The sequence below is a fragment of the Aplysia californica genome, unplaced genomic scaffold (genome assembly GCF_000002075.1).
Source record: "Aplysia californica isolate F4 #8 unplaced genomic scaffold, AplCal3.0 scaffold00893, whole genome shotgun sequence".
NCBI classification, from domain to species: domain Eukaryota; kingdom Metazoa; phylum Mollusca; class Gastropoda; order Aplysiida; family Aplysiidae; genus Aplysia; species Aplysia californica.
In genome coordinates, this window is record NW_004798163.1 from 56,456 (window position 1) to 65,843 (window position 9,388).

Below are 9,388 nucleotides of genomic sequence, written 5' to 3' on the forward strand. Positions count from 1 at the left end.
GAGGGGGGAAATAGCCGCATTAGACAGGTAGCTGTCTAAGGGTAAGTTCATGCTGAGCCCGACCAGTTGCTGGCAGCCGTAATCTGTCGTCACGCCCTTCTTTCCCGCCATGAAAGCTGGAGATACACGTTCAGGCTGGCCACCAGCACAAGCCAGCTGCCGTCAGCCAGCAATCTGACTTACACCATCATAAAGTAATACGGGGTGACCACTACGGCTGGATCGGGCCGATCGCACGACTCGATCGCCTGAAACTGAAAACAAACACGTTTATTTTTGAGGCGATCGAGTCGGGAGACCCATCCATAGTGGGCACCCCGTGTAAAGCACATGTATACGACGCCTCAATAAAAACAATACCGCCCCCACCATCATCAACAACAACCCCACCATCATCAACAACAACAACAACAGTTAAAAGCCTTATTATGAGAACCCCAAAAGTGTTTTTAAAAAAATTTATCTTAGGGTTTATTTGTTGAGGAAGTATGGGTTTCTCTGGTATCTCTGGTAACCAGACAACTGAAAGCGTGGGATGAGATGACAGCTTTTCTACTTTTAGCACCTAGCTCAGCTAACTGGGACAAGAACTATTATATGATTATTATAGTTATATGATTCCTAGACAGCTTACCTTGTTCTTTAGTCACTTAAGGAGGAGGGAGCTCAATGGCTTCTGAAGGGTTCACAGATGATATCTGTGCATGAACTTGCCTTTTCCTCATGTTCTTACACTAAGTCTTTCTCTTGTGTTTCCGACATCTGAGATCCTTCGCGGATTTTATTTAATTGAAGTAGGGCTGGTACACACGGATGTGAAAATAATACTTTGATTATCCTGTTCATTGGTGGGCTTGTTATTTTCGGAGAATACATTGCGCAGTTGTTTGTGGTGTTATTGGTACTGCTGTTGTTGTTTGTTGCTGTTGTGTTGGTTGAGTTTGTTTGTTTGTTTGTTTGTTTGTTTGTTATTTGTTGGTTGGTTGGCTGGGGGTTGAGAGTTTTTTAAATCTGTTTTTGTTTTGTTTTGGCGTTGTTTTTTTAAGGTAGAGTAGCTGTTGTAAATTTTTGCTGCTGGTGGTGGTGTGGGTTTCCGGGTGGTGTGATGTATTGCAGAAATGTTGGTGGTAGTGGTATAATAATATTGGTAATATTAGTGGTAGCTGTGATGGAATTGCATTGATAGTATTTGTGGTGGTAGTGTTGATAGTGGTGTGTCGTGTGGTGTTGTGTATTGTGGAAGTGGGGGCGGTAGTAGTGGTCTGAGTTTCTGAGTCTGAGTGATGTTGGTTGTGTTGTAGTGGTGTTGTCAGGGTTGGTGGTGGTAGCGGTGTTCATGCTGATGGTAGTGATGATCCAACTGCTGCTGTTGCTGCTATTGTTGTTGGTGGTGGTGGCAGTGCTATAGTTCCTGTTTCTTTCGTTGTTGCTGTCGGTTTATTAAATGATACATTTCAAAGGTGTAAGTTCTACGCCCCCACCAACACAATTTAGATAATTCATAAAGAAAGCTTCCATCTTGTCTTTCGTGATCAACGGGGCTGAGAAAAAAAACAACAAACCAGCAGAAAGACGAGATACTTGATAAAATCCCCCCCCCCCTTCCCACACTCGCACGAGAATCGAACCCCAGTGCTCTGCATGCATCGGCAAAAGACGTAACTGCTACACCACAGACGTCAGTGGATGCCATTGTGGCCCGCCCTTCTCATTTTATCTCTTGAGGTCACTCTAGGTTTGCCAGCTATCTTAAACGTCAGTAGGCGCTCAGGTTACAAGAATATCTTTATGTTATGTTATTTGTTCGTGTCGGTGCAAAAGTACAAACTATTGAACTCTTCCATGTTAGCTGCCCGCATGCCTTTCGCACGACAACCTAGTGCTAATATGCCTTAAGGCAATTATGTAGGCCCAACTTTCGACCCCCACTGCAGTCACGACTAATTGACGTCAGTCTTATTGTCACAGTTCTAAGAATAAAAGATAATTTACACGTAAATTTTAAGTTAAATGACCACCTTGGATCAAAATAATGAATATCACAAACATGTACAATCCATATACATGTACCATTGTTGGTCGCCACTGTGCAGCGCGCTGATTTTGAGCTAGGTTACTATGTTGAGGTTTTTTCAGGACACACCCCAGTGACTAATGTATGGTAGGTTTGCCTATTTAATTGGTTGGTTGGTTGGTTGGTTGGTTGGTTGGTTGGTTGGTTGGTTGGTTGGTTGGTTGGTTGGTTGGTTGGTTGGTTGGTTGGTTCCCGAATTTAGAGAAATCTGCAAATTGGAGTAATTCGCGAAATGATCAAAGGGGTGCTGCTACAACTGAACCCAAATAATATCTATATATAATACATTTCGCTTGATGACTCAGATTGCAAATTTTAAAAACGTTCGCGAAAAACGAAATAGGAAAAACGCCAAAAAAGGAAAGGAAAAAAAGAAAAAGAAGAAGAAAAGAAGCGTGTAAAACAAGCCCGGCATACAGTTTTCACCCGAACGGCCTGTTATCGACATAATATTATTATATCCGCACGTCACTTGACATTATTGTGAGACTGAGCTCTACCATTCATATTCAAATCATATCCTCCTCTCCTCCAACAAACATGCACAAGCGTCACCCCCCCCCCTCTCCCCCTCTTCCCACAAAGAAAAAACAACAACAACAACAGCAAAACATATAGCTTGGGAGATACCCATTTGCTCCAATCCGTGCAGCTTTGGGTTGATAACGGACGCTTACTACTCACATTTTTTAAAAGCGGAATTGGAAAGTAATTGGTCAATTCTGAAGCATCTTATAAGGATACCTTGCGTTTGAAAAATACAATTTTATAAATTCCTGAGCTCAAAATCATGAGAATCTGGCTCCGTCATGCTCTTGGGAATATTGAAAGCTACCTTCGTTTAATATCTGAGGTCGGAAGAGTGCGTGGTTTCTTCTAAAAAGTGACACTACGATGGGCCACCTGAATTATTTATTACATGGATTACATTGACAGAGATATAACCTTTATTTACACAATACAACCCGTCCAGTTTTGGGATGGGTTTTGAAAAATTTGGTACAACTCTTGACTATACCATCTAGTTTCTTTCTTCCTAAACTGTAACCTTCTGTAATCAAACTTTCCAGAATTAGAAATCTTATTATGTGAGTCATATGCTCAATAAGTGCGAAGATTGGAAGAGGTGACCTAGGACAGGCAAGCGTAGAGTCGACTGCTCTTGACTCTTAGCCTTATGTACCTGACGATATTCGGAGAGAGTAAGCAAGTGTGCTATATTTGTAAAGAAATCGTAAACATGATAAGTATTCCTAAGGCAGCATAATAACTAAAATAAAGGGAATAAAGATCATTGTTAAACACAGACACTGCAATGGAAGAAGACAATTAATGAGAAAGATAGTTTAATATTCATCGTTCTTAAAAGTTATCTATTATGTAGATGAGAGAAAGAGGACTGAATATAATGTATTGCTATTATATCGACGTACAGGAGGATGGATGGATGGGTGTATAGAAGGTCAGGGACAGCCAGCCAGCCAGCCAGACAGCCAGCCAGACAGACAGACAGACAGACAGACAGACAGACAGACAGACAGACAGACAGACAGGCGGACAGACAGACAGACAGACGGACGGAAGGGAATAGAGAATATGGCGTATTCATTATCAAATTGCTTTCGAAAGACGGGAGTTCTATTTCCAAGGAAGTTTTTTTCATCGAGCCAGCGATGTTTTTGGGCTGCGATACTGTATCCCACTGTGTCCAAGGAGCGGCCTGATAGGCACGTCTGAAACAGCCCACCCTCCGAACTGATCCAAGTTGTCACGCAAAACGCATCATACGGATCATACTGGTACTCCAAGTTCACTTAGTTAGCTCTACTTAATTAACAATGAAACCTGCGACTTCCCCTCTGCCGGTTTAAGAAACAAAATTGCGAACTCAGCAAAGATCATGGTCGCGACAAATCAATCCTTTTAACTTCCTTTGAAATAAAGGGGCTGGGGCAGGGGTTGGGGGAGGGGAGGAGGGGCGGGCGTTGGAGGTTGTGGGAGAGGAGGTCATTTTCAGCATCTGGATGTGTGCCGGGCGTGAACAAAAAGCGCTCTCTAATTTGCACGTCTTGTAGTGTATCTCCTTAGCTATCGCTGGACAGCCAAATCTGACAGACTCCTTGTGATCAGAGCCTGTGTCGTGGGCAGTTACACAAAAGGTTCAGAAATGGCAACGTTCGGACCCTTAACGGACCAAGGACTCTGCCGTCTGCTTTGAAATTTCTGAAAGTAAGGGCTCATCAAACACTCTCTCTCTCTCTCTCACACACACACACACACACACACACACACACACACACACACACACACACACACACACACACACACACACACACACACACACACACACACACACACACAAGCTGCTCGTTAAAAGCTCCCTTTCATCCATACGGAAAACTGAAATAAGGAATAGATCTATAATATTTGAGTGTTTGTAAAAGGATTTTCGTTCAGAAAAGAGGGGAGAAAAGGAGTAAGGGAGATGGGTGACTTTTTTGGGGTGGAGTGGAGGGGGGGGGGGGGTGAGGGGGAAAGAAAAAGTGGAGGTAGAGAGTGAGTGACAGAGCCAATGCTTGTTCTGAGTTTTTAGAACAGAAAATTCAAAACTTTGGGCCGGAGGTTTGTCGATACTAGAAACTCCTGGCGTCGATGCTTTTCTAGAAATTGCGGATGTAGCAACGGGCAGTTTTAGTTGTATTATAGCAGTCACTTTTTCTGTGATCTTGAATGATAGTCATGGGCAGGGTCGACTGCATCTATTTCATTTCTATTCCTATAGTCTAAATATTTAGTTCGATGTTACCTCCTTTGTACGACTTGCAAACTGTCTTCTGGTTTGGAACGGGTGATGAGATTACGCTATAGTATGCTTCCCGGTATGTCGAGAATGTTTCTGAATCCTATTCTAGGGACTGCTGGGTAATATAAGTTGTATAGCGCATAGACAATGCTGTAGGGCGTCGATATGCTCTTTCTAAAAGCAATTTTTTATTATTAATATTATAATGATGATAATAATAATAATAATAATAATAATAATAATAATAATAATAATAATAATAATTATTATTATTATTATTATTATTATTATTATTATTATTATTATTATTATTATTATTATTATTATCATTATCATTATTATTATCATTATTAATATTATGATTGCTATTATTGTTATCGTTGTTGTTGTTGTAGTTGTAGTTGTTGTTGTTGTTGTTTTCGTTATTGTTATAAATAAACTGCAACAAACCCAAAAGAAATACCAATTAAAGTTTCAAACGCAATAAATCAGTCGCGTTTTAAATGGAAATGTGTATACTATAGTGAAGTTTTTTTTAGCAGTTTGTCTATGATTTATATAATATATTTATTTCTTTTTAAGGCTCAATTTTTTAAATTGTCCCTCACAGGAACCAAACTCATGTCTCCCACGTGCATACACGCAGAGCATAGCTGTTAAACTACTCAAACGCTACTACAAAAGAGTACTGGCTTTATGATTTATTTAAAATTTTAAAAACTTAAACAAGAGTTGAAGGCAAAAAGCTTACAAATCACTATCTTAGAATTACAAAGTTCTTTCTGTTCAGTACCTTGTTTTGAGAAAGTTGACATAAAAAGAGTCAAGCTTCATTATACGTCAACCTTTTTTCGAGTGCAATTCTTTAAATATCTTGATAACGACTCCGAATAATCTTACGATTTTGAAAGAGCAGGTACAACACGTGGTCTCTGACCGCATGGTCTTAGTAACTCAAAACAGTCAAAGACGTCAGATAGAACTGTGTAATTCTGAGCAGGGGCGAAGCGTCTATATAATCAAATAATCACTGCTTCCCTTCCTAATTTTGAAACATTGTCGCTGTCAAATTCATCCTTAAACGTAAACCTCTTAAATTAAAAGTAAAAAGAGGTTCGTAATCCACAATGAGCATTCCTAACATTCAAAACGGTTTCACGGCCACATAAATAGCCTCCTCACCCCTCTCGGGCCACTCCATAATCAGTCGCAAGCTTTGATTAAGTAAGCTTAAAGTGAGGCTGAAAGAGTCTACCTATACAGTTGAGGGAACATGTGCATAGCAGTCATGGCTGTTTCATTGCCACATATACCCTGTTCACCCCTTTGGGGCCACAGTTAAAATCAATCACAAGCCCTGATTAAGTAAGCTAACGAACACTGGTCGAGTCTACCTCACAAATGTGAGGGGAACTAACTCCTAACAATCTCTTTACTGCTGCATGTGCTTGTTTTTTTTTACTTGACTTTTTACTGTCCTATAATCAGATCGTGACCTCGATTATGACACCAGCCCCTGGCCGCGAAAGGCTAACAAAAACAGACAAATGTGAAATTTAAAAAATGATAATTGTCATGTTCTACCAAAGAGTTAGACTCTCTGGTAGATCTATAACATATAGATCTAGTACTGACATCTCTGCTTCTTTGCTTTGTGTTTATGTATTCACATCTAAAGTTAATTTAATTTTAGTTGGAACTGATATTTAATAAGATACTTTCCCGATTATTTTGGCGGTTGAACATACAATATGAATTCCGGATTTGTTTTCATTTACAACTCAGGCAGAGTCGCCGCCTCGAGTAAGATTCTTATGTGATATCTACAGGTCATATAGATCTATATCTGGTCCCGTTTCACTTTGATTACCCTGTCAAACAAGTCAGCCTCCGCCCCTGATTCTGAGGTAGCAAAATAACGTGCCGAAGTGAGAGAATCCTGTTACCATAAAAGCGCCTGCATTTTCCCCAGAGAGAAATTGAATGACAGCTCTGGTCCAGGTAAAACATTTAGAGTAGAATTACTTTAAATATTAAAGCAGATGTGCTTTCACGCTGGGCTGTAATATAAATCTGCAAGAAAGAAAAGTTTTAACCGTTGATTGAATCTCTCATTGAATCAGCCTTTCACGTCATTAAGTAAATTATTATACCTTTTTACTTTTCATTTCTTGTCTCGTATTTCATCATGATGCGAAAAGAATGTGCGAAATTGTATACGTTTAATTAATATTTCCCCCCAACACTGTAAGGTTATTTAAAGGCAACACCTTCTAATTTACCGTCCATCTCCCATACGACCGGCAAAATTAGGAAAATGCGTGTAAAGTGCCTTTCTCAAGGCCACAAAGTCGGAGCGAGCTAAGCTTTGAACTCTCCTCTCCCTAAAACACACAATCACGCGATAACGAGCCCTGCCACTCTTTCATGTTGTTCATTCTGTGAGTGGAAATAACAATATTCTTCTGCATTTTATGAAGTTGATAGACGTGTTGAGGATTATATTATGTTTGGGGAGGGGGGGGTGCTGCTAACTCAGGTGGCATAATGCTGGACTACTTGGCGGTCGACCCTAGTTCTAGTCCCAAGAAAAGCATCATCATCATCGCCATCATCATCATCATCATCATCATCATCATCATCATCATCATCATCATCATCATGCCGACACCAAAAGTCACATCATAATTGAATACTTATACATTGCATATAATTATGCTTTATGTCAGGAGAACGGTTAATATAATGCATGTATCCCCCTCTCCCAAACCCAAATGTTGGTGTCGACTACAAACCTGCAAAGTTCATGCAAGCTAATATTTCCTGAGCAAATAGCTGTGTAAATAATTTTGTTAAAATACTTATAATTCGGTCAAAAATTCGTGGCGCGACTCATTGCCAAATATCTCCTTAACTATCGAACACAGGTTCTCCAATTTTTGCACAATGACTTGTAGCAGTTTGTCTTAACAGATCAACATTTTTGTGAACACCTGCAAATTGTATTCTAGAAAATTCTTTAATAAATATAAATAAAAAATCCAAATGGGTGGTCTCTACAGATTTTTAAATGGTTACAGCTTTGGGCAATATTGCTTTTAATAGCAAATACGTCATGTTTTTGTAATCGAGACATTACGCTTATTGAACGCATGTTTTGAGAGCCGTTAGTGCAAAAAATGTGTTCACTATAAAAATAATTTCTTATGACATATTTTGCAAGTAAAACTTGTCATTGATAAGCTGTGACGTAGGCTATATGCGTCATCAAAATGTATGAGAAGCGGGAAGTGCTTTGAACAATACCATTTTACGAGTGACAGAGATATCAAATATTTTATATAAATTTATGAAGAAATGTTGTTTAGTATAGCCCCAATTGTTCTGGAAAAATAAGATTTAGTTAAGACAAATTGATACAAACTTCTGTGCAAAGTATGGATGGCATTGATTCACTCGTAAAAGAGATATTTGAGGATAACTTGTGCCACAAATTTTTGAACGCACTATAGTCACCACGTTTTGTGTGTTTGAGGGATGTGACGCTTTCATTTTTTTTCTCATGCTAGATATCAATTATTAGTAACCTTATGGAACACAGATAAAAGAAGCAAAAATGTTTTTGGGGTTTAGTTTTTAGCCAAATCCTCCCAATAAAACAGGGATCGTAGAATTGGTCGGTTTGAGCCAGATACCGTCGATAAGAAACAAACAAAAGAAAAAACCCAATCCAAACAAAAACAACAATAACAACATTTTCATTTTTGCTAAAAGAAGAAATAATCCCAAAAGACCTGTTAACTGATAAATGAGGACAACTGTTTTACTTACCAAAGTCAAAGATGCCTTCTTTCGTTCCAGTCTTCAGAATGTGAGAGAGTTTTGTGTGCAGAAACCTTGCACTACCTGTTTATTACAACAATTCACCAGAAAAATTGAATAGAACCGAAGAGCAGAAACAATTCAGCAATTCACGATCTATTCAGTCTCCGTGCGTTAAACTCTCAAACTCAGTAATTATTTATAGCCAATCTTGATGCTCATTATTACAAATGTCTTTGTGTTTTCACTTTGCTCTTTTCAGCTAGCAGGCAGTCATTCAGTCGCACCAACGGTTCCCCCTTTATGTTGCGGTTGTTGTTGCTGTTACCGCTGTTGTTGCTGCTTGAACGTACTCTCCCCGCTTCCGAGAGCGAACGGATAGATATTAGAAACGAGGAATCGAAAGCGCAGCGCTTGCCCACGTCCGCGTCTCTGAGGCTGAGGAAAGCATCGACAGTGTGAGTATGACGTCACTGTCTTCCTCTCCACAGAAGTGAGAAAAGCTACAGATGGTGCAAAGGCACAAGATGGTAACTCACTAAATTCTATTCTCTTTCCAACCCTCGCACCCAAGAGTGGGTGGGCGGGTAAGTGTTGTTGTTTTGTTGTTGCTGTTGTTGTTTTGTTTTGTTCTGTTTGTTTGTTGTTGTTGTTGTTTTTTTGTTTTTTTTGTGGGGGTTTGTTTTTTT

At 39.6% G+C, this 9,388-nt stretch overlaps 1 long non-coding RNA gene across 1 annotated transcript in view; it reads right to left on the reverse strand.

Moving 5' to 3' along the window:
* Positions 1 to 9,145, reverse strand: part of LOC101852885 — a 40,631-nt gene extending 31,486 nt beyond the window's left edge. Inside the window, exon 1 of the long non-coding RNA XR_221069.3 lies at positions 8,709 to 9,145. This is a non-coding gene — a long non-coding RNA (uncharacterized LOC101852885). The remainder of the gene's footprint in view (positions 1 to 8,708) is intronic.
* Between the last annotated feature and the right edge of the window lie 243 nt (positions 9,146 to 9,388).